The 25,648-nt window shown below is 45.7% G+C and overlaps 1 long non-coding RNA gene across 1 annotated transcript in view; it reads left to right on the forward strand.

Annotated features, from left to right (window-relative positions):
* LOC133379656 (uncharacterized) overlaps window positions 1–25,447 on the forward strand; it is a 57,642-nt gene extending 32,195 nt beyond the window's left edge. The window contains exon 3 of the long non-coding RNA XR_009761233.1: window positions 25,246–25,447. This is a non-coding gene — a long non-coding RNA (uncharacterized LOC133379656). The remainder of the gene's footprint in view (window positions 1–25,245) is intronic.
* Window positions 25,448–25,648: the final 201 nt, after the last annotated feature.

The raw sequence follows: 25,648 nt of genomic DNA on the forward strand, positions 1-25,648 counted from the left end.
GCCCAGGGTAGGCAATATATTGACAAAACAATTTAACGAGAAAATAAAAGCAGTTTAACTAACAACAGTTAAAACATTCTAAAACACAGTTGCAGTCAAAAACATTCTAAAATACAGTTACAGTTAAAAACATTCCTTCATCAGTGATCTTCGACTTGCCAGGAACAGTCCCTTTCTGCCATCAAATGCCTGAAAGTCCCAGGCTCCTACTGGGAGGAAAGGCGGGATATAAATTAGTATTGTAGTAGTAGTAGTGACGGAAACAAAATTACCTCACTGGGGAGGGCATTCTACAAACAGGGAGCCACCACTGAAAAGGCCCTGTCACGGGTCAGCGCTAACTAAGCAGCCCTCAGTGGAACCACCACCAACAAGGTCTCACCTGCCAATTGTAAGGTCCAAAATGGTTGGTACTGAGGAATGTGTTTTATTAGATACTTGGGTCCCAAGCCATTTAGGGATATATATGCTAGTCTATATATTTTCTTAAGCCATCATTCCATCACACAGCATCATGTGGGAGTGGGGCATGGTGGCAAGGCAGCAAGCAAGGCAAGGGCAAGAGGGAAACAAGGATGGCTGGCAAGGGTGGGCAACTGAGAGAGCAGGGTGGCCAGGTGTAAGGTGAGTGAGGTGAGTGGGTGGCTGTGGGTGGGCTGGCGAGTGAGTGAGGCAAGTGGGCGGGTGTGGAACAAGCAGGCAAATGGCCAGAGGGAAGGATGAATGGTCGGGGAGCACGTGGCGGTGGTGGCAGCCTGAGGAGAAGGCAGGTCAACACCGTAGGTGGGGAGACGGCTTAGGGGCACTGTGTGGAGCTGCGGGGCAGACTTACTTGTCAAGGGGGAAGTGGTGGTGCAGGGCAGCAGTAGGGACAGCAACCCAGTGCAGAAACAGGTGAGGAACATTAGTGGGCCATGGTGGCTGGAGCACTCCAACACCTGGACGTACTGGGGGGAATTGCAAGGGGGTTTAGTGAGGGGAGTGGTGTGCCTGGGGGTGTTTGCAAGTGCCTGCGGTGTGCATATGCAAGTGTGTGCGTGTGCGTGTGCGTGTGTGTGTGTGTGTGTGTGTGTGTGTGTGAGTCCCTCTGTGTGCATGTGTGTGTGTGTGTGTGTGTACTTGTGCGTACATGTGTTTAGGTGTACCTGGGGGTATTTGGGAGTGCCTGGGGGTGTGTTTGGGGGTGCCTGATGTATGTGTGTGTTTGGAAGTGGGGGTTGGTAAGCTCTGCCCCCCTAGTCCTAATATATTAACTAACATACTGTATATGTGTAGGGGCTCCATGTGGACATTGGCGCATATGTGTAGCTCAAACTGTTTCTGTATAGCCTTTTGTATGCAAAGCCCACTCCTTTGTAGTCACGTCTAAGACTACCTTTGGACCATCCCCCAGGCAGTGGTAGCTGTTGCGCTTTGGGGTTGGGAGGGCAGAAAGCAAGGAGGCCAACAGTAGGCAGAGGCAATGACATTGTGGAGCCAACTAATTCTAGGTGTGCCCCAATCCTCCCCTCCCCACGTGCACACACACTGCTGAGTTCTACAAGGGCAAAACTGGGACTGAAGAGGAGGAAGCTGACAGACAGGGCTGGGCCGGTTCTAAGAAGGCGGGCAAGGTGGGGGCTGGCCAAGGGCAGACTGAGGTTGGTGGGACGGTGCCCCATTCACCTTAATGGACCAGCCTCCACTGCCCTCATGCAGCGCAAAGTTGCAATGTATTATACAAAGAGGAAATACAATGGGGCTGCTAGCACCGAATGCTGTTGGAAGCTTACTTCTTTATTCATTTTTGTCCCCCACATTGCTTGTGCACTTGCCCCCATCTCTCTCCCTCTCTTAGCTGTCAGTCTGCCTCCTTAGCAAGGTATGAACTAGTTGTATTTCAAAAGGTGTCAGCCTAGTCTGGAGCATTTTCTGCATACCTACCAAGTGATTAACTGCACAGCATGAACAGGAAGGGAGGAAAGGGTTGAAACGTGACCAATAAATTGGGATTGGCTTCTGGGATGGAGCCCAGCACACCAGCTGATCTGCTGCTTCGAAAATATTTGCCAGAGCAATTAGTGGTTCCCACTGGGGCTTCAATCTCCCCCCACCTCCCCTCTCAAATTTTGCTGAAACAGTCATTTTTGATCAGCTTCTGCTGACACCTGGGGCGGGTCAAAAAGAAAAGGGAGATTGATGGCAGCAGTTTGGTTTCTAAGCAATTAGCAGCTGGAAGGAGGGAGAAGGTGGAGGATTTTATAATGGGCTGATTAAAAACAAAACAAGTTAGCATAATGAGTCCCAACTGGAATAAAAAATACTGGAGAGCAGTTTGCAACAGTTTGAGAGTCAGTATGGTGTAATGATTTAGAGTGTTGGATTAGGACCTGGGAGAGCAGGGTTCAAGTCCCCACTCTGCCATGAAGCTCACTGGGGTGATGTTGGGCCAGTCACTGCCTCTCAGCCTAACCTACCTCACAGGATTGTTGTGGGAATAAATGAGACAGGGGAGAACCATGTACACCACCTTGAGCTCTTGGAGAAAAGGTGAGGTATAAATTGCAATAAACAAATAAATAAACTGGGAACATAGGAAGCTGCCTTATCAGATCATTGGTCCATCTAGGTCAGTATACTATTTTGATTGGCAGCAGCTCCCCAGGATTTCAGACAAGGAATCTTTCCAGCCCTGGAGATGCCAGAGCAATGAATGTAAATTTTACTTTTGTACAGTAGGCTAGTTTCTACCAATACAGACACACACACCCCTCTCTGCCCTCCATCAAGGGAAGCAAGGAGCATGATCAGAGCTCAAGGACACACTCCAGGCAGGCCAAACACCCGAGGAGGGTGCAGCCGTGGAGGCTGTATGACTGGATAGATAGTCCCGAGGGCCAGATGGAGAAGACTAGAGGGCCGCATATGCCGCCGCCACCCCAGGCTGGAGGTTTCCCACTCCTGCTTTATCAGTTTAAATGTACTGTTTCCTGATGGAATTGTTGCCACCAGCATCTCCCTGACTTTGGACAAGGAACCAGACACAAACAAATGCTGCGTCCTCCGCAACAATGTCTGCAGATACCAGCAAATCTGTAGGTTAGTTAAATTAAACAATTCTTACACAGTGATGGACAGGTGACCTGCATAGTTAGTAACATATGGGTGGTATTATTATTATTATTTATTACATTTGTATACCGCCCCATAGCTGAAGCTCTCTGGGTGGTTTACAGCAATTAAGGGTAGTTAACAATGTGCAACCAAATGGTGGTTTTCACATGTGAATTCACTTCTCCCCAACATTCCACCTACTGGCCCAGTGAGTGGTTGGGGCGCACTGGGACTGGCAGGGTGGAAAGCAGGGAGGATAATGATGACAGACACAGCCCATTAATGCTAGTGTTGTCCCCAGCCGCTTCCCTGACGATCTCTACAAAGGCAATACTCAGATGAAGGAGGAGGAGGCTACCACCCCTTGGACTGGTTGTAAGGAAGAAGTCAGACAGGTAGGGCCTGGCTGAGGGCAGACTGAGGTTAATGGGGCAGTGCCCCATTTGCAGTCTACAGTGGCCACCCTGGCTGTAAACAACTAGCTCTGCCCAGTTTAACCTCTACCCTTGGCTGGTATCATCTAAGGCAGTTTGCATCTGGCATAACCCAAGAGTGAACAGGACATTCAGTGTAATCTTGTAAGCGTCATTGAACTCAGTGGGACTTACTTCTGAGTAGACATATACAAGATTATATGTCTACTCAGAAGTAAGTCCCACTGAGTTCAATGAGGCTTACTCCCAAGAAAGGGTGTATAGGACTGCAGCCTTATGCTTTGCTTGTGTCTGATTTGAATAGGCACCAGTTGATGCTAGGCCTTTCTTGTCTTTCCTAGGACCTATGGCTGCCTTTAGATAAGAGAAAAATTAACTCATTTGAAATGTGGTGTTGGAGGAGAGTTTTGCGCATATCATGGACTGCGAAAAAGACAAATAATTGGGTGTTAGAACAAATTAAACCAGAACTGTCACTAGAAACTAAAATGATGAAAGTGAGGTTATCATACTTTGGACACATCATAAGAAGACATGATTCACTAGAAAAGACAATGATGCTGGGAAAAACAGAAGGGAGTAGAAAAAGGGGAAGGCCAAACAAGAGATAGATTGATTCCATAAAGGAAGCCACAGACCCGAACTTACAAGATCTGAACAGGATGCTCCATGACAGATGCTACTGGAGGTCGCTGATTCATAGGGTCGCCATACGTCGTAATCGACTTGAAGGCACATAACAACAACAATAACAATGGCTGCCTTTTAACTTCTGCTGTCCCTTGAAAGAATTACCCAAGAGATGCATACTGGACAGAGGACCCAGGGTGCACCAAGTAAGACAGAGAACCTAAATTAGCAGATATTTCACATGGCAGGAAAAATCAATACTGTATATAGCTTAAATGCTACACTACCATTAGCCCTAATAGTCTTTTCTTGAGGGGAGAAAGATCTGTTGAGGGAGGATTTCCTGTTTCCAGGATGGGTGGGGGAAGTCTGTCCATCTAGCAAGGTTGATGTAAGCATAAAATGAGATAGCCCCATGATGAATGCTGCTGCGAGCTCCCTCTCTACAGAAATGGTGAGACACCAATGTGATATATGTAAATAATGCTTTCTACTTGATCCCACTCAATTTTTATGGGCTGTTCTGTTCTGGTTTTCATTACATTTCCAGATGTGTGGCATTTTATGTATCACATCTAAAGGCAAAAGCTCCCCACTTCCTTCCTTTGCCCATGATGCATAGTCAAAAGCAATCAGCACAGCATATGTTTCTAATCACTAGGCACAAAGACATTTGCTTTCGCCTCCAGCAGACCCATTTTACTAATCCTGAGGATGAGAAATTCAGCAGTGAAATTGTTTACCAAGGGAGACTATGCAGAGTCCTTTTACATGGAGGTTTAAAATTAAGAGGAATCCGTTGATGCTTATATGGAGAATGTGCTGCCTCCACAGGGTTTAGAATTGTATATAGGCAGACTCCTTCTGTTGTGCTAAACAAGGCATTTATTAGGTAAGAGTTATGGAACTCTAAGGTCTGTCTCTATGCTCCCTTACCCTTACAGTAACTTCCTGTCATGTGACATCACCCCTCTCTTTAATTGGTTAGTTAGTTTTCCCTCCAAAACCTGCCTCAGTTTGTTTCAGTCATCAGTAGGGTTGCCAGGTCAGAAGCATCCCAAAACCTGAGATTTTAGAGGTGGGGCCGAGTGATGTCATGGGGCAGGCCCGAGTGATGTCACGGGGCAGGCCCGAGTGATGTCATTAAGCATGATACATTAAGCATCAATCACAGTTGCTTGGAGCGTACAATTAAAAAAAAAATCTGAGTGGAAATTAAGCTAGACATCTTAGCTAAAAGATGGAGCCTGGGTAGGGAACATTTAATCTAGCCTACTTGCTTTCGGCAAGAAGGGTTTAAGTGCCTTCAGGCCAGGCCAGTCACCAGAAGGTCACTGTAGGAAGAAAGAAGCTTCTGGCCGCGGCGGGGCCTTTGGTGAGCTGGCCTTTGGCGGCTGAGGCTTTGTGGCGGTGGCTGCTGCGTGGCGCGGGGAGCCTCCCGGCACGGGCGAGGCCTTCCGGCCGCGGCGGGGCCTTTGGTGAGCCGGCCTTGCGGGGGCAGCGGCGGCGGCGGGACGCGGGGGGCCTTCTGGCCGCGATGGGCCGGCCTTGCGGCTGCGACGAGACACGTGAGGACTTCCAGCGGCGGCGAGGCGCGGGAGGACTTTCAGCCGCGGCGAGGTGGTGTAAGGAAGATTTATGGTTGCATTCCTAAGCACACTTAGAGAATAAATAAGGCCCACTGAATACGGAGAGAATTACTTCTAAGTAGCATAGAAAGGATCAGCCTGCTTATGCTATTCTTCTCAGTTGCACTCGGTAGAATAAGATCTAAACTAGTGCTTTGTTGTTTGATTTTTAATCATGCAATGAGTGTCTGCCAGGGACCTTTACCAGCTTCTTTTTAATTACTTGGTTGGCTTCTTGGTTTATCTTCCCAGTTACCATCAAGAGGTCTTTTTCAGCCCTTGCACTCGGTAAAATAAGATCTAAACTAGTGCTTTGTTGTTCGATTGTTAATCAGGCAATGAGTGCCAGCCAGGGACATTTACCAGCTTCTTTTTAATTACTTGGTTGGCTTCTTGGTTTATCTTGAAAGCACCATCCTGTGCATCAGTGAGAATTTCAAGCATGGCAATGAGGTTAATAAAGATTTTGGCCCCCAAACTACTTGATTAGTCCTGTTGATTCTCTGTGGCTGTTCATAAAAAGGCAGCTGCTTCATTATCCTGATCTACCCATGGAATTATAAAGAGCAAGCTAGCATTTAATCCATGTTTTTCAAAGTATCCTAGCAGGAGGATATGTTAATATGCAGTGGAGATGGAAAATGCATCTGAAGTTTAAATGAGTCAGAACTGCAGATCCCTGGATAGTGGGAATTCAGGTGGTTGATTTTTTGTTTGAACATCAAAACCATTCAGTACAATTTAGTTGAGTGTTTTTGTTTAAAAAACAGCTGCTTATTTTTGTTGTCAATCATTTAATTCCTATTTAATTCACTGCACAGAATGGTGAATCAATGTGATACAATGGGTGACAATACTGTTTAAAAAGGGATTCAGCTGAAGAACCAAACTGAGGTATCACAACAGTTTACGAAAATGAAAAGCTAGGTGATCTTATGATTATAAGTCAGCCTTCCCTAACCTGGTTTCCTCCAGAGCTTAGCAGCCATGGGTTAAGAACATAAGAAGAACCTGCTGGATCAGGCCAGTGGCCCATCTAGTCCAGCATCCTGTTCTCACAGTGGCCAACCAGGTGCCTGGGGGAAGCCCGCAAGCAGGACCCGAGTGCAGGAACACTCTCCTCTCCTGAAGCTTCCGGCAGCTGGTTTTCAGAAGCATACTGCCTCTGACTAGGGTGGCAGAGCACAGACATCATGGCTAGTAGCCATTGATAGCCCTGTCCTCCATGAATTTGTCTAATCCTCTTTTAAATTTAATCCTCCTTCAAATTTCAGCCTCCTGCTGCCTGTGGCCGCCACTTCTTTTGCAGAATAACCTAGAAAGATGCTCTGTCATAACGTAGCGGCCATTTGGATTGGAGCAATGCAATGTAATTACAAGAGCAGGGGCTTTTTGAGGAGGGTGGGGGGCAGCTGGAGACAGAAGGGAGGCGGCAGGAGCCTGTAGGGACCCCAGTTAGTGCTGCAACCTCACCTCCAAAACTACCTCAACTCCAAAATGCAAAGGGAACTCATCCCCCCTTTTTTCACTGTTAAGCTTCTCCCCCCCCCAAATACGTTCTTCAAACCCAGGTAAAAATATATGAACCTTTCCATCAGTTAAGTCCCATAAACCTCTGTCCTAAAACCCATTTAATCTGTGATATTCTGAGTAAACACACATAGGATTCTGCTGTATGTGTGCAATCACATGCACCCTTCCAGGGGAAGAAGTAACGAGACACTCGGGGATTTTCTCACAAGTAAGTATGCATAGAATTGGTCCAATTCATATTTCTCTGAGTAAATTATTTAAACATAATGGAATTAATCACACGCAGGCTGCACATTTGCTTGCATCTTCACTTTAGCTAGTTTACAAACTGGTCTGTAGATAAGGTGCCCACCTTTTTACAGGCCTCTAGTCCTGTGCCTTTAAGGGTCACTTGATCTGCAGACATTAGAAGATGACATTGCTTAACTCCATGCCATCTAATAACTGCTGAATACGAACCTGCTATTAAAGGCACAACAACAACCCAGAAGGATATGTGGGGCCAGGGCAGCCCCCAGCAGAGGCTGTTCGGAAAAAGTGTCCCTTCCCAGCTACGCTCGAGGGCTATGGACCTTGCTTGCAGACTGCCCAGTTATGGGGGGACTCATTTTATGATGTGGTTTTTCTTTATTATGCGGTTTTCCGGATCCTATGGACGCACTGGTCCAGGAGACAATTGATTAAGACATACAGTTGGGCAGGGTTATTGGCCCCTTCCCATCATCCCCTACCTCTGCTCTCTCAGCGCCCCCCCCCGTATAGTGCCCACAGTGGCAGTGGGCAAAGTCTACCTGATTCACCATCTGTCATACAAGTGGGGTCACTCAGTTATGCCTTATGGGCAAGTGTGGCAGCTAATCTGCCTGCATTGCCGGCCGTTACACACGGTGGATTTTGAGCTGCTGAGTTTTGCCTGTTAAGTCAACTATGCAGCAGAGCATTACCTAGGGGCTGCTGTATTCTTGCATGGAGCACTTCAGCCCCTTCTTGGAGACGAGAGGGCTCAGAAGCAGTGGGGCACTACTTTCATGATTTACAGTTTACGGGTAGGGCAGACTTTGGGTGCATATTAGCACCTGATGGCACAGTTTATAGCGTAGCTATGAGCTGGGGGGTTCCTTTGGCAGCTGGGGAAAGGGAAGATCCTGCCCCAGTGTTCACCTTCCAGGGTATGAAGACTGACTTTTGGACCCAGGGCTGCAGGCTCCCCTGGAAAAGCTTGAACTGTTGCAGATCAAGATCCTGCAGTTTTCAGGGGCTGGGGAAGGTGTTTGCTTCCTCCCCTTCAGGTGTTGGGGGCCTTCTACGGTGGGGGTGATGGTGCCATAACAGGGATTTCACAGCCTTACCACAAGTTCAAAGTTTTTGGCTGCCTTGTGCGCCAACCTCTGGTGGCCCCCTCCTTTCCTGTGGCGCGTCAATGGTGTTTCAGTTAGAGGAAGGACCGACTCAGCTAGTCCCATACCGCATACTGGGAGATGGGGGAAGGGAGTCAGAGATGGCCATATGCCTATCTGCTGCCCCAGCATGCTCACCAGCTATCAGAGGGCAGGAGGGGATTCCTGGGAGTTAGGGGCTGGCAGGGGCTATGCAAAGTGTGGCCTATTCCTATGAATCACGTGCTGGAATTCATCGCATGGTAGGAGTGTAGCTTGTCTGTCAGTGTGTCGCAAGGTAGGCTGGCAGGGGGCCTTTAGGACCATTCAGATGTCTTGGGATATGTCAGGTGCTGGCCAGCTGGCCCATGCACACCCCCATACCCCTTATCCTCATCCTCCATGTTCACCTGACCCGCCAGGGATGGTTGATCAGGGAGGTGCCCTGAGACCATCATGCTTCAAAGCAGCCCTCACACTTAATTCGGAGCCTTCCGGATGGGGGGCGAGGGTGTTTGGGGGCCAGGTCAGACTTCCAGGCAGACCAGGGGTGCAAGAGTTAGTCCACATTATTTTACCCTCCCCCTGGACTGGACATTTCCCCATGACGGCGTCATAGTGTTTTTGGCCTGAAGCTACAGGCCTGGTTGCCTGATATTCAGGGGGAGGGATCTTCCCTTATAAAGTTTCAGTCTAGTGTCGCAGTGCCTGGGAGCAGACCCATGGGGGTTTGAGGGACATGCTCCTCCGGAATGGGGTTTGCCTACCCGGCAGTGGAATTGCCTACCTGGGACGGTCCATTTGGTTTTGGTATATGCAGGTGCACGCCATTAGGAGGTGGAAGTAGGGGGCGCATGGAATACATTCACCCTGGGGGTGAGTCTGAAGGTCCGCGACCCAACTGTTCACGATTGTTTCTGTTTTGGCAGGTTGCTGGATGGGGATGGAGCAGACGCGCAGCCTACTCTGCAGCCATGGCATGATCTCATAGGCTGGCCTTGGGGCCGCAAACGCACATTGGTTCACAGCTGGGCCTCAGATGGTGGGCCACAGTTTGGTGGCTGGGTCGACAGAGTATGCACTGGAATGGTCTCCTACCCATGTTGTTCCAGCAGGGTTCAGGGCGGAAGGTTCTGCAGGTGGTGGTCATTCCCCTGGGTGGGAATTACCTTGGTTACTGAAGGGCAAGACATGTGAGGACATGCAGTTGAGGCCGCAATAGCATCTGTTCGTCTGCTGTGGTCAGACATGGAGGGCAAGGCCCTCAGTGGCAGGCATGTGAGGACATGCAGTTGAGGCCTCGGTAGCCTCGGGTCGTCTGCTGTGGTCAGACATGGAGGGCAAGGCCCTCAGTGGCAGGCATGTGAGGACATGCAGTTGAGGCCTCGGTAGCCTCGGGTCGTCTGCTGTGGTCAGACATGGAGGGCAAGGCCCTCAGTGGCAGGCATGTGAGGACATGCAGTTGAGGCCTCGGTAGCCTCGGGTCATCTGCTGTGGTCAGACATGGAGGGCAAGGCCCTCAGTGGCAGGCATGTGAGGACATGCAGTTGAGGCCTCGGTAGCCTTGGGTCGTCTGCTGTGGTCAGACATGGAGGGCAAGGCCCTCAGTAGTAGGCATGCGTGGACATGCAGTTTGTGGGGCAACGATGGCATCTTCCAGATGGACCTGCAGAGGGGTCTGCACGAGATTCTTATCGGGTGTGGGGTAAAGGGAGACTAAGCAGAGGCTTGTCCCCCTTTTGTGGCAAAGAAGTGCGGGAAAAGGTTTAAAGGGAAAGGGCAGCTAGGTGACACCTTTAGGCACCTTTGGGGGCGATTGGCGGTCCGGGGGTCTGCAGCTCAGGGCTATACGGCCCGGGGGGCAGAACACGGGCCGCCTTTGGGGCCAACGTGCCTCATCCACTCGGAGTTTCACGGCTCCGGGGGGCGGTGATGTGGGTTGGACCCCCTACACATCTTCAGGGTGTGGCTTGAGCTGGGGTCTGGCATAGGGCAGCCCCGGGCTCAGGCAAGGTTTAGTCGCCCTATGGCTGCAAGCAGGCTTTGCCTGGATCATCAGAATGCTCCCGCACTTGATTTCCCCTCTGCAGGTTCATTATTCTAATTGATTCCGTTTAATAAAGTGGCCCATGATTCAACCCAATGAATGGTGTTTGTGTTTTATTTCGGCAATAGGCCACAATCCGTTGATGCTTATATGGAGAATGTGCTGCCTCCACAGGGTTTAGAATTGTATATAGGCAGACTCCTTCTGTTGTGCTAAACAAGGCATTTATTAGGTAAGAGTTATGGAACTCTAAGGTCTGTCTCTATGCTCCCTTACCCTTACAGTAACTTCCTGTCATGTGACATCACCCCTCTCTTTAATTGGTTAGTTAGTTTTCCCTCCAAAACCTGCCCCAGTTTGTTTCAGTCATCAGTAGGGTTGCCAGGTCAGAAGCATCCCAAAACCTGAGATTTTAGAGGTGGGCCCAAGTGATGTCATGGGGCAGGCCCGAGTGATGTCACGGGGCAGGCCCGAGTGATGTCATTAAGCATGATACATTAAGCATCAATCACAGTTGCTTGGAGCGTACAATTAAAAAAAAATCTGACTGGAAATTAAGCTAGACATCTTAGCTAAAAGATGGAGCTTTCGGCAAGAAGGGTTTAAGTGCCTTCAGGCCAGGCCAGTCACCAGAAGGTCACTGTAGGAAGAAAGAAGCCTAGTGTTGTGGAGATGTTAGATAGGAGCATTCGGGATTAAAGATGGATGCCCCTGAAGGCTGCAATTCTAAACACACTTACTAAGGGACTAAGCCCCCATAGAATTCAGCAGGACTTACTTCTGAGTAGATATAGTTTGGATTGTGCTGTTGGTAAAGCTTGACTAGGGATCCTCTGCAAAGACATCCATATCGAAGCAGGGTTGGCAACCCCCTGCCTGGAATGCCCTGCCCTTTTAATGTGGCTGCTCCAAAATTCTTTGCAGATTTGATCCTTCACTTCAGAAAGAGGTCTGAGAAATGAGTAAGAGTAAGAAGATTCTCTACCCTTTCTGTCTGCATAGATGCCCTCATCCTTCCCCTGTGCCCAGCAGAAGCTCTGGGACAGGCGGGACGCAGTGGCATCTCATAGAGGACACCTGCCCCTTTCCTGGGGTGTATTTGTCCTGACCCAGAGCAGATTTTGGGGTGGGCACCCCCAGTTACTTATTTTCTTCTACGTGTTTTTGTCCATTTTGATTTTGCATAGATGCCCTCCTCCGTGCCCTGTGTCCAGCAGAAGCTCTGGGCCAGGCGGGACACAGTGGCATCTCATAGAAGACACCCTCCCCTTTCATGGGGTGTATGATTTGTCCTGGCCCAGAGCAGATTTTGGGGTGGGCATCCCCAGTTACTTTTTTTTCTATGTGTTTTTGTTCATTTTGATTTGATGGAGGATAAAGGATGGAGGATGGAGGATAAAGGATGGAAGATGGAGGATAAAGGATGGAAGATGGAGGATAAAGGATGGAAGATGGAGGATAAAGGATGGAAGATGGAGGATAAAGGATGGAAGATGGAGGATAAAGGATGGAAGATGGAGGATAAAGGATGGAGGATGGAGGATAAAGGGTGGAGGATAAAGGATGGAGGATATAGGATAAAGGTTGGAGGATGGAGGATGGAGTATATAGGATAAAGGTTGGAGGATAAAGTATAAAGGATGGAGGATAAAGAATAAAGGTTGGAGGATGGAGGATAGAGGATGGAGGATAGAGGATGGAGGATAGAGGATGGAGGATAAAGGATGGAGGATAAAGGATGGAGGATGGAGTATAAAGGATTGAGGATGGAGGATGGAGGATAAAGGATGGAGGATAGAGGATAAAGGATGGAGGATAAAGGATAGAGGATGGAGGATAAAGGATGGAAGATGGAGGATAAAGGATGGAAGATGGAGGATAAAGGATGGAGGATGGAGGATAAAGGATGGAGGATAAAGAATGGAGGATATAGGATGGAGGATATAGGATGGAGGATAAAGGATGGAGGATAAAGGATGGAGGATAAAGGATGGAGGATAAAGGATGGAGGATAAAGGATGGAGGATGGAGGATGGAGGATGGAGGATGGAGGATAGAGGATAAAAGATAGAGTATATAGGATAAAGGTTGGAGGATAAAGTATAAAGGATGGAGGATAAAGGATAAAGGATAAAGGGAGGATGGAGGATAAAGGATGGAGTATAGAGAATAAAGGATGAAGAATGGAGGATAAAGGATTGAGGATAGAGTATAAAGGATGGAGAATAGAGGATAAAAGATAATGGATGGAGGATAATGGATGGAGGATGGAGGATAAAGGATAGAGGATAAAGGTTGGAGGATAAAGGATAGAGGATAGAGGATAAAGGTTGGAGGATAAAGTATAAAGTATAAAGGATGGAGGATAAAGGTAGATGATAAAGGGTGTAGAAAGGATGGAGAATAGAGGATAAAAGATAAAGGATAGAGGATAAAGGTTGGAGGATAAAGGATAGAGGATAGAGGATAAAGGTTGGAGGATAAAGTATAAAGTATAAAGGATGGAGGATAAAGGATATAGGATGGAGGATGGAGGATAAAGGATAGAGGATAAAGGATGGAGGATAAAGGTAGATGATAAAGGGTGGAGGGTGGAGGATAAAGGATGGAGGATAAAGAATGGAGGATAAAGGATGGAGGACAAAGGATAAAGGATGGAGGATATAGGATAAAGGATAGATGGAGGATAAAGGATAGATGATAAAGGATAAAGGATAAAGGATGGAGGAGAAAGGATATAGGATGGAGGATAAAGGATGGAGGATAAAGGATAGAGGATAAAGGATGGAGGATAAAGGGTGGAGGGTGGAGGATAAATAATAAAGGATAAAGGATGGAGGATAAAGGATATAGGATGGAGGGTAAAGGATGGAGGGTAAAGGATAAAGGATGGAGGATAAAGGATGGAGGATGAAGGATGGGAGATAGAGAATAAAGAATAAAGGATGGAGGATAGAGAATAAAGGATGGAGGATAAAGGATAAAGGAAGGATAAAGGATAAAGGATGGAGGATAGAGGATGGAGGACAAAGGATAATGGATTGAGGATATAGAATAAAGGATGGAGGGTAAAGGATAAAGGATGGAGGATGGAGGATAAAGGATGGAGGGTAAAGGATAAAGGATGGAGGATAAAGGATGGAGGGTAAAGGATAAAGGATAAAGGATGGAGGATAAAGGATGGGGGGTAAAGGATGGGAGATAGAGAATAAATGATAAAGGATGGAGGATAGAGAATAAAGGATGGAGGATAAAGGATAAAGAATGGAGGATAAAGGATTGAGGATAGAGGATAAAGGATGGAGAATAAAGGATTGAGGATAGAGAATAAAGGATGGAGAATAAAGGATATATAAAAGATAATGGATGGAGGATAGAGGATAAAGGATAGAGGATAAAGGTTGGAGGATAAAGGATAAAGGATGGAGGATAAAGGATATAGGATGGAGGATAAAGGATAGAGGATGGAGGATAAAGGGTGGAGGATGGAGGATAAAAGATGGAGGATAGAGGATGGATGATGGAGGATAGAGGATGGTGGATAAAGGATAAACGATAGAGGATAAAGGATACAGGATAAAGGATGGAGGATAAAGTATAAAGGATGAAGGATAAAGGATATAGGATGGAGGATAAAGGATATAGGATGGAGGATAAAGGATAATGGATGGAGGATAGAGGATGGAGGATAAAGGATAAAGGTGGTTGCCGGCCAACTCCAGGTGCTCTTGGATGAGACCGATTATCTAGATCCGTTTCAATCCGGTTTTAGGCCCGGTTTTGGCACTGAAACAGCCTTGGTCGCCCTGTATGATGACCTTTGTCGGGAGAGGGACAGAGGGAGTGTGACTCTGTTGATTCTCCTTGATCTCTCAGCGGCGTTTGATACCATCGACCATGGTATCCTTCTGGGGAGACTCGCGGAGTTAGGAGTTGGAGGCACTGCTTGGCAGTGGTTCCGCTCCTACTTGGCGGATCGTCGTCAGAAGGTAGTGCTTGGGGAACATTGCTCGACACCTTGGACTCTCCATTGTGGAGTCCCTCAGGGGTCGGTTTTGTCCCCCATGCTTTTTAACATCTACATGCAGCCTCTGGGTGCCATCATCAGGAGTTTTGGAGTGCGTTGCCATCAGTATGCTGATGACACGCAGCTCTATTTCTCCTTTTCATCTGAATCAGGTGAGGCTGTGGATGTGCTGAACCGTTGCCTGACCGCGATAATGGACTGGATGAGAGCTAATAAACTGAGACTCAATCCAGACAAGACTGAGACACTGTTGGTGAGTGCCTTCCCTGCCCAGATGGTGGATGTTCACCCTGTTCTAGATGGGGTTACACTCCCCTTGAAGGAACAGGTTCGTAGCTTGGGGATTCTTTTCGATCCTTCCTTGTCTGTTGAGGCACAAGTGGCCTCGGTGGCGAGGAATGCGTTCTACCACCTTCGGCTGGTAGCCCAGCTACGTCCCTATCTTGACAGGGATGACCTCGCCTCAGTTATTCATGCTCTGGTAACTTCTAGATTGGATTACTGTAACGCGCTCTATGTAGGGCTGCCCTTGAAGACAGTTCGGAAACTCCAGCTAGTGCAAAACGCGGCAGCCAGATTGTTGACGGGAACTAGCCGATCAGCGCATATAACACCTGTTCTGGCCCGTTTGCACTGGCTACCTATTTGCTTCCGAGCCAGATTCAAGGTGCTGGTTTTGACCTATAAAGCCTTACACGGTGTGGGACCGCAGTATCTTGTGGAACGCCTCTCCCGCTATGAACCTACCTGGTCACTTCGCTCAGCATCTAAGGCCCTCCTCCGAGTACCAACTCATCGGGAAGCCTGGAGGATAGTTACTAGATCCAGGGCCTTTTCTGTAGTGGCCCCCGAACTGTGGAACAGCCTCCCCGAAGATGTACGCCTGGCGCCTACGCTGCTGTCTTTCCGGCGCCAGGTTAAGACCTGGCTGTGCTCGCAGGCATTTTAACTGTTAAATGTTTAAATGTTTATAACGTTATTGTGTGTAGCTTGATTTTATTGTCGTATTTTGTATTTTAACCTTTTTGTACACCGCCCAGAGAGCTATTCGCTATGGGCAGTCTATAAATGAAACAAATAAAATAAATAAATAAATAAAGGATGGAGGATGGAGGATGGAGGATGGAGGATGGAGGATGGAGGATGGAGGATACAGGATACAGGATGGAGGATACAGGATGGAGGATACAGGATTGAGGATACAGGATAAAGGATGGAGGATGGAGGATGGAGGATAAACGATGGAGGATGGAGGTTAAAGTATAAAGGATGGAGGATAAAGGATATAGGATGGAGGATAAAGGATGGAGGATAAAGGATGGAGGATAGAGGATGGAGGATAAAGAATGGAGGATAAAGGATGGACGATAAAGGATGGAGGATGGAGGATAAAGGATGGAGGATGGAGGTTAAAGTATAAAGGATGGAGGATAGAGGATGGAGGATGGAGGATAAAGAATGGAGGATAAAGGATGGAGGATAAAGGATGGAGGATAGAGGATGGAGGATAAAGGATAGATAGATAGATAGATAGATAGATAGATAGATAGATAGATAGATAGATAGATAGATAGATAGATAGATAGATAGATAGATAGATAGATAGATAGATAGATAGATAGATAGATAGATAGATAGATAGTTTATTACGACCATATGGTCAGCAAAGGATAAAGAATGGAGGATAAAGGATAAAGGATGGAGGATAAAGGATGGAGGATAAAGGATGGAGGATGGAGGTTAAAGGATGGAGGATAGAGGATGGAGGATAAAGATTGGAGGATAAAGGATATAGGATGGAGGATGGAGGATAAAGGATGGAGGATAGAGGATGGAGGATAAAGGATGGAGGATAAAGGATGGAGGATAAAGTATAAAGGATGGATAAAGGATGGAGGATAAAGGATGGAGGATGGAGGATAAAGGATGGAGGATGGAGGATAAAGGATAGAGGATAAAGGATGGAGGATAAAGGATGGAGGATAAAGGATGGAGGATGGAGGATAAAGGATGGAGGATAGAGGATGGAGGATAAAGAATGGAGGATAAAGGATAAAGGATGGAGGATAAAGGATGGAGGATGGAGGATAAAGGATGGAGGATGGAGGTTAAAGGATGGAGGATGGAGGTTAAAGGATGGTGGATAGAGGATGGAGGATAAAGAATGGAGGATAGAGGTTAAAGGATGGAGGTTAAAGGATGGAGGATGGAGGATAAAGGATGGAGGATAGAGGTTAAAGGATGGAGGTTAAAGGATGGAGGATAGAGGATGGAGGATAAAGAATGGAGGATAAAGAATGGAGGATAAAGGATGGAGGATGGAGGTTAAAGGATGGAGGATAGAGGATGGAGGATAAAGAATGGGGGATCGAGGATAAAGGATGGACGATAAAGGATGGAGGATATAGGATATAGGATAAAGGATGGATAAAGGATAGAGGATAAAGGATGGAGGATAAAGGATAACAGATGGAGGATAAAAGATAAAGGATGGAGGATAAGGGATAAAGGATAAAGAATGGAGGATAAAGGATAAAGGATGGAGGATAAAGGATGGAGGATGGAGGTTAAAGGATGGAGGATAGAGGATGGAGGATAAAGATTGGAGGATAAAGGATATAGGATGGAGGATGGTGGATAAAGGATGGAGGATGGAGGTTAAAGGATGGTGGATAGAGGATGGAGGATAAAGAATGGAGGATAAAGGATAAAGGATGGAGGATAAAGGATGGAGGATGGAGGATAAAGGATGGAGGATAGAGGTTAAAGGATGGAGGTTAAAGGATGGAGGATAGAGGATGGAGGATAAAGAATGGAGGATAAAGGATGGAGGATAAAGGATAAGGGATAGAGGATGGAGGATAAAGGATGGAGGATAAAGGATAAAGGATGGAGGATAAAGGATGGAGGGTAAAGGATGTAGGATAGAGGATAAAGGATAAAGGATGGAAGATAAAGGATAGAGGATAAAGGATGGAGGATAAAGGAAGGAGGAGAAAATAATACATAGCGAGGCCTTCAAACACAACCTTACTTAATTGCAATGTAACCAGACTGAGGGTGGAAAGCACCAGCCAGCAGCTAGAACTGGAAGAGAAGTATAGGAGCCCAATCAAGCCAAAAAGCTCTAACATGCTGTGGGCACACTTGTTTCAAAAGCAGTGAGAATGGCTTTTCTGGCTGCTTTTTTAAGTGACTGCCCTCAGCCGGACACATTTCCCTTCCCTACTGCGGACTTCAGATCTTCCAGGACTGCCCACAGCAAAGTGTCAGGCCAGTCACTGTTTCTGCCTGAGCCTACAGCAAAGTGTTTCCATTGGCCACACCTGAAGGGGCAACAGGTTCATCTACCAATCAGCTGCAAAATCTGTCTGAAGCTGAATTAAAAAAAAAAAAGCACTCAAGTTGATCCAACCAGGTTGCAGAGCAAAAAGGGGTGGAGTTTGACTATTGTCATGTGTCCCCGTTTTCTGAAAAGAGAGGTGGAACTGAACTGAACCGGCACAACAGTAAGTTGTAAGTCTCTATCCTCAATCCATTAGCTGTCAGAGGAAAGTTACTGCAAATGCAGATTGTATGTAAATACATATTTTTGTGTGTGATGCATTTCCTTCCTTTTGGTGATGCATAAGTGGCCACCCTGTCAGAACTGCCTCTCGTACAAAATGTGGCAGTGGGGTAATGTCTGGGAGCTTGCTCTGGATATCCAAAGGATCACCTTCTCTCACATAAATTTGCACCCCCACTGCATTCATCATTTGAGGTCTTGCTTTGCATCCCATTGTCTTCAGAGGTCCTGTGCTAGGACAATGGACAAGGCCTTTGCTATGACAGCACCCAGAGTGTGGAATTCCCCAGAAAGATCTGGTTGGCCCTGGAACATAGGAAGCTGTCTTATATTGAGTCAGACCATTGCTCCATGTTACTCAGGATTGTCTACACTGACTGGCAGTGGTTTTCCAGGTTTTTTGATGGGGGACATCCTAAGTTGCTGGGTACTGAACCTGGGTCCTTCTGCATGCCAAGCAGATGTTCTGCCACTGGTCTGTGGCCCTGTCTCTCATGGCAAGGTATAAATGATTTTATTCATGAATAAACGACCTAGGTTCATTGATTTGGCTTTTGAGATTGTGCTAGCTGTTGATTTTGGTCGGTGCAACCTGACTTCCCCTATCCATCCATTGGTTCAAATGTCATGTGAAATCCAGCTTCTGTTTGCAGGCGTATGCTGAGTTCATCAGAGACTGGGTTTTGTTCTTGATTGCAACTGTTTCCAAAAGCTGTGGCTGAGTACAGACAGCTGTTCTAAGGGGAGCTGAGCAACATAGAGAGGACAGCTGTAGGCCTGGCTGACCAAAAAAATGGCATGAGCTCAAATGGTCATGTGAATAGAGAGGCTCTTATTTACTTGCATGCCTTAATCCTGCCAAAACTTAATTCTGGGCTTTGACTGACAAGTTTATATGGTCCAATTTAATTTCAGGTCTCCCAACGTTAACAAAGTTTTTAAAACTTAAAACAAACACTTTTAGCAGTTGTGTGGCTGTGCTGTCTCTGTTTTTGACAATGTGACGCTGGTATTTGAGAGACACCAAATAAAACATTTTACGCAGCTGAGCAGGGCACTTGAATGAGAGAATACATACAAGGCTAATCTCTGAAAAATTCTTTGCCACATGTGAATTGCAAGAATTTACTTTTCTTAAAAATATTGTTGTATTCATAGAATCATAGAATCATAGAGTTGGAAGGGGCCTTGTAGCAAACTAGGCTGGGGGAGGGGAGGACTGAGAACCAGATGTTCTTTATCTATATATATTGTGGGGGCCGGGGAGTTATAGCAGATGTCTCATCAATTTCAAGAGATTGTCCCCAAGTGCTACCACTCCCTACCCACCAGGTGCAATCTGCTTGATATTAAATCAGATGATCCAAAGGTAGTTCTGAATCCCAGGGGAATCTGAGTCAATGCATTTAGACCTGACTTTCAGAGAAGTGAATCTCATTCTCTCAAACTTAAATAGGTTATTGAAGAGCATTATCAAATTTAATATCCTCCATACTCTTTCTAAGGAAGTCACCACTGTCTCTGTAAGATTCAGATGCTTAACCAGAGATAAGGCCAGCACCAGGGGGCAGCATTATTGGGCTCTTGCTGAGGCCCTTTCCTCAGCAGGGGACCCTCGACCAAGTTCTAAAAACAGTAATTGTCCAAGCCTCTCTAAATGTGAGACAGAGACAGAGAGTTCAGAATGCAAGGTCCAGTCTTGTTCTGCAGTTAGGACAGAGCAACTGGTTCAAAATAAAAGGAAAGAAACAAGATTATGTGTGTCTGTAACTGGCTTTGTCATATAACCAAGCTCTGGAGAGAAAAATATAAGATGATTCCCCCCCCCACAGTTGAACTCCTAGCTATGACAAGCAAGGGTTGGCACTGAATCTTGGCCAGTTGGAGAGGGATGAGGGAGAAACTTCAGTGACTTTCTGCCTCTGCATAGGCAGAACTGCTGTCTGCCTTTGAGAAGCATGCCCTTAGGTCACTCTAACGTGCCACTATTATTTAGAGCTATAATCTGCTTATAGAAGTATAGCACTGTATCAATAGACAGGCTACATTTTCTCTCCCACCCCGTCCAAACACACACACACACACAGAGGGAGAGAGAGAGAGAGAGAGAGAGCATCTCAAAAGCATATTAACTACAATTTCCAAGAAATCCCCAGTGGACAATTACCCAGCATGGCAAAAAGAGTAATGCGCCACCTACTAGGGACTAATTTAAATGGAAATTGCGCATGTTCACCTGACAGTCTGCTGAATTATTTGCTGGATTTCTATAGCCACATGCTAAGAACGCCATGCCCCCTTTCTTAGTAGATAAAGAGCATGCACAAAAATAATCAACCTTCTCAGGGTTTAAATGTAGCAAAAGAGTTCATGTGTTTCATTACAAAGGCAAAAAATCACAGTGAATTTCTGCAACATGATCTTGTGTTTAAATAAAAATTGTGTCAGTTTTCAGTGAAGTAGGCACCGTCTTTGTACAGGAACAAGATAGAACTCCTGGCAGAGTTAAAACATTTTATCAAGCATTTCTTTTTTTACTACTGTAACCATGCAGGCTGAATTCAGTGGTGTACATTTGAATACAGTAACCTGTTCCTTTTCTGTGACTGCATGTGTAGGAACCTATTATCTGGCACATGATAGGCTTTCTTCTGAATCTCAGCATTAATTTTTCAAGAGTCTCTGTCAAGCTATTATGGTGCCAGAATTAAGGCTGAAAATTTGTGGACAATGGGTGCAATATCATGCAATCTCATACATGTCATATGGATGATGCTCCCCCCCGCGCCCTCTCTAATGTAATCCCTGTTATTGATTGTCTATGATTGCAATGTACTGACTCCCCAAGGTGTATTTAGTATACAGTAGGGCCCCACTCATATGGTGGGTTACATTCCGGACCCCCACTGAAAAGCAAAAACTGCTGAAAGGCGGAACTCATTGAATAGAATAGCACGCGATGCCCAAAAACCGCCATAAAAGTGGAACAAGCTCCGTATGAGTGGGGCTTTAGTCTAATTGCATCTAATTGAGACTGCCGCATTAGCGAAGCACCATAAAGCGAAATGCCATAAAGCGGGACCCAACTGTACTTTGAACTGAGATGGGAAATATAACTACCATATTTTTGTATGTTGACTCCTCTCGCACCAAGAGCATCAAGTGTCACTTTGAGAGGGTTCTCTTCCCCATCAGATTAAATGGTACAGTAGATCCAAATAACCATATTTCCCTCTCCCATCAAACTGTGATTTGTTTTTTCCCCAATCACGGCCCAGTAAAGAGTCACACAGAGAAACTTACGATTCTGGAGTTCTTTGTTTGGATCATTTGAGAGGAGGAATAACTTTGGGGGGGAAATGATAATAAACCACACATAAGGTAGGTATTAGAATATTATGTCTGATTTCTGTTAGATCCTTAGATGTCAATTACTCAAGGAAGCATCATTCTTGTTCTTTAGGAACCATTTCTTCCCTTAGAACCATGTCCATAGACAGATGAATGAAAATATCAAGACATATCTTCATTCCCCTTGGAGCTGAGTTGATGTGAAGCAGTCTCATCAACTGTGATGCTTTTGATAGTGCTTCTTTGGAGTGTTTTTCCATCCCTTTTAATTCTAATGACATTTGAAGGGGCTGCAGTTGCTATGGTAGAGCATTCATTCAGTCCTCCTTGGATGAACCAATGTAGAGCAGTCCAGGGTGCTGTGAATCACTTTTTTAATTTTAATTTTTGGAAGGAGGATGAAATGTGTTGAGAGCCAAGATCTGATTGTTTTCAATTAGAGAAGCAGGGTATTGATTATCTAGCACTCTCCAGCTTAAGTGCAGTGGATGCCACAAATAATAGTTCTGTCTTGCACACTGCCCTTGCCTTGATAGCTTTATTTTATGCTGGCTGGGGTTGATGGGCATTCTGAGTCCATGAATATCTGGGGAGTGGAGGCACAGTTACCCCATTTCCAACTTAGGCTAAAACAGTTGCAAAACTCTGATGCAGCTTATTTCCTTCCACTTTAAGGAGAAAATCCAGAACAATTTCTGACTTCCTTGCACACTGAGAGGATTCCAACTAGTGGACTGGAGACAGTTCTTCTTTTTCAAGCATTCAGTTAGGCTGGGATCACTGGGGTGAAATGAAAAAGTAGCCGGAGAAAATAGCACCTGGAAAGCCATTGTAGGCATTGCTCTCAAGGGATTCGTGCAACTCTGCTGACAGCTTCTGAGATAACACCATGAAATTTCAATTAAAAATTAAAATGTGATACAAATGGTTTGACCTTTGCTTAACAGGGATGCAGAAATTCTGCATGGAAGAAAATTGCAAAGGAAACATATCCTTCTTAGGAAAGCTAATGCCATACAGAGAGGTTCTGAAAAGCATATGTTTATATCTGACCAGCAGAATGGGAAGACATATGTTGTAGTTTTGAGAGCCCAGAAAGATTTCAGTATCTCATGGAGTGTGTTCAGACTTCACAACTTGTGAGCCATCAAGTTAAATGCAACCACCAGACACATATGCCAACCCATTCAGGAGCTGGATAAATCTCCTATCTTTTGTTGTCTGCCTGGGATTTCAAAATACAGAGGGAATGTCCAGCACCTAGCAGGCCACAATACAGAGAGATGCTTGCTGCTAGGATCTGAAATTCCATCCTTTGGCCATCTGCAGTGGTGGCCCTGTCATGCACCAGAGCTCATGCCAGCAATTCCTTCTACTTGTAAGCTTCCACATTAGCACAAGGAGTAAGGTGCCCCCTGGTTTAAGATCCCCATCACATGCCTTACACATTCTCCCTTACCAGCTCCTGATCATAATGTGAGGTACAGTGGGGGAAGTGTGCACAAGTGGGAAAATCAGTGCCAGGAGGTTCTTGCTACCTCATCTGAGCCTTCAAAGCTCATCCCTCTCACCTGCTCAGCCTGCCAAGTACACCCTGGTGACTCAAGAGATCAGATGAAGAATCCATGATGTGATAACTAGTGTGATTCCTGGGACGTGATACTCTTGTCTTTTTGTATTATTTTATCCTTTCCATATAAATAAATTTATATCTTACCTTTCCTCCAAGGAACTCAAGGTGGTGTACATTATTCTCCCTCCTTTTATCCTTACAACAGCCCTGTGAGGTAGGTTAGGCTGAGAGAGAGTGACTGGCCAAAGGTCACCCAGTGAGCTTCATGGCTGAGTGGGGATTTGAACCCTGGTCTCCCAGATCCAAAACCAACACTCTAGCCACTAAACCACAGGAACTTCTGCCCCTCTCCCTGTCTTAACTCACACTTTGTGACAATAAATGCAGTGTCACATTTGTACTTCCTTCACTTTGCATTTACTGGATGCTCAACAAAGATATGCTGGTATTCGGTTTCCCTATATCCAATGCTTTCAAATCCGCCAGGCTCCTTTGGAAATCTCATCCCAGTGATGTCTGTGATTTGGGTCTCCCATCCTCCCTTTTTTTCTCTTTCTCTGGCCTACTTCTTTCCTATGTCCTTGAGAGAATGGTTTGAGCATTTAAGAAGGATTTTGAAGCTTAATTGGGTCAGGAGCACTGGATCAGAAAGCTAAGCTTATGGTAAGCAATCGTCAGGCATTCTGGGGAAGGCATTGCCCAAACTGACAGGAGATATTAGAACTCTTAAACATCCATTAAGGACTTGGGGCTAAATTCTCAGCTGGTGCAAAAGGTGCCATTGCTCCATTAACAGGGGAATGCCTCCTTGCAGTGTTTTTGTGAAGTAGCTGTGTTAGCTGCTTCAGGGAAAACAGAGTTGCAGCACAATGGAGACCAACAAATTTATCATGGCATATGCTTCCATGGGCTAGAGTCCACGTCACCAGATGCATGAAGGGTTATCCTAAGTTGGCAGGGGTATATCCGCATGATGCTTATGAATGTAAAAGGGATTGTGTGGGAGAGCGAATGATAGACAGTGGGATTAAAATGGCAAAGACATGTAAAAAATGGAGTCTGAGACAGTTCATTTCAAGTTAAACGTATGTGAAATAAGCACAATGATGTATGCAAAATAGGCACAGTGAATACAGTCCTGATGAGTCAAACATGATGTGTTTTTTAAATTTAAGGAGAAACCACTTGATACTGAATAATGCATTTCCCACATCTCTTTCTAGTGAAATATGACTCCTACGAGGTGCCCATATTCAACTATGGCGGAACTGTTGCCTTAGGTATATGGCCACTGTGTACAGACAATCATCTTGGAACATATTTACAGGTGTTGTTGCACAGTAAGAGCCTAACTAGACATGGTAGCGTAAAAACTGTGCAAATACTGAATACTGAGATATGGAAGCTATTCTGTGCCCAAACGATTTGCAATGTTTAGATATGTTGTGAGAATCTTTGGTACGTCAGAACTTGCTTATTTAATGGGATTCTCTTGTCAACAAGTTTTATGATAGCCCTCAGCCTGCAACTTTTAGAGTTTGTTCTTCTTCACTGGGATACATTTTTGCTGCTCTCTGACCTGCTGGCTCAAAATTCTTGCAGTGTGCTCAACTGAATTTCATCTCACTGCATTCTAACAGAGAGATGACATGACACATATGATCAAGAAGCTTGAACTGAGAGCCAATGACCTACTTACCCTAATGCACATGATGGCCTTTATCCATTTAAAGTGGCCCAATTAGCATGCCTTCAAAGATGAACTCTTAGATGGAAGAAAGCAGCTGGGAGAAGCATCTCTTTGTGTGTATTTTTTTTAAAAGAGGGAGATTAATTATACTTATGAAATACATCACAGGCACCTAAGAATAGAAGGGAAAGTGTTAAAAATAAAAGCACTCAAGCAAAATCTATTAGAGGAGGATGCAAAATTCAAATTCTTAATCTCATCTATATAAACCATAAATATGCACTGTTTTCTACAGGGGACTTGAACACACCTGGAACTGTCTTACACTACATCAGATCATTGGTCCAGTACTGCCAGAGAGTCTCCAGGATCTTAGGCAGAGATTATTCCTACCTCTGCTGGACAAGAGATACTTTGAACTGAAAACGACAAGGTTTTAACCTGTGACCTCTGGCATGTAAAACACATGTTCTGCTGCCGAGCTGTGACCCTCCAATAACTGACATCAGATGCCTGTCATGCCTTTATTTTATCATTATAAAGTACTAATTTAAAGAGACAGTTACTGTGAAATCCTCTGCAGGTGTACCTATTGAGTTCAGTGAGATTTCCTCCCAGATAAGTGGGTATAGGATTGCAGGCTTCCCATTGTTAGCTTTTTAGCTTTACTTATCTATGTGATACCACATTTTCTCTAT

Source organism: Rhineura floridana, chromosome 3, assembly GCF_030035675.1.
Source record: "Rhineura floridana isolate rRhiFlo1 chromosome 3, rRhiFlo1.hap2, whole genome shotgun sequence".
NCBI lineage: Eukaryota > Metazoa > Chordata > Lepidosauria > Squamata > Rhineuridae > Rhineura > Rhineura floridana.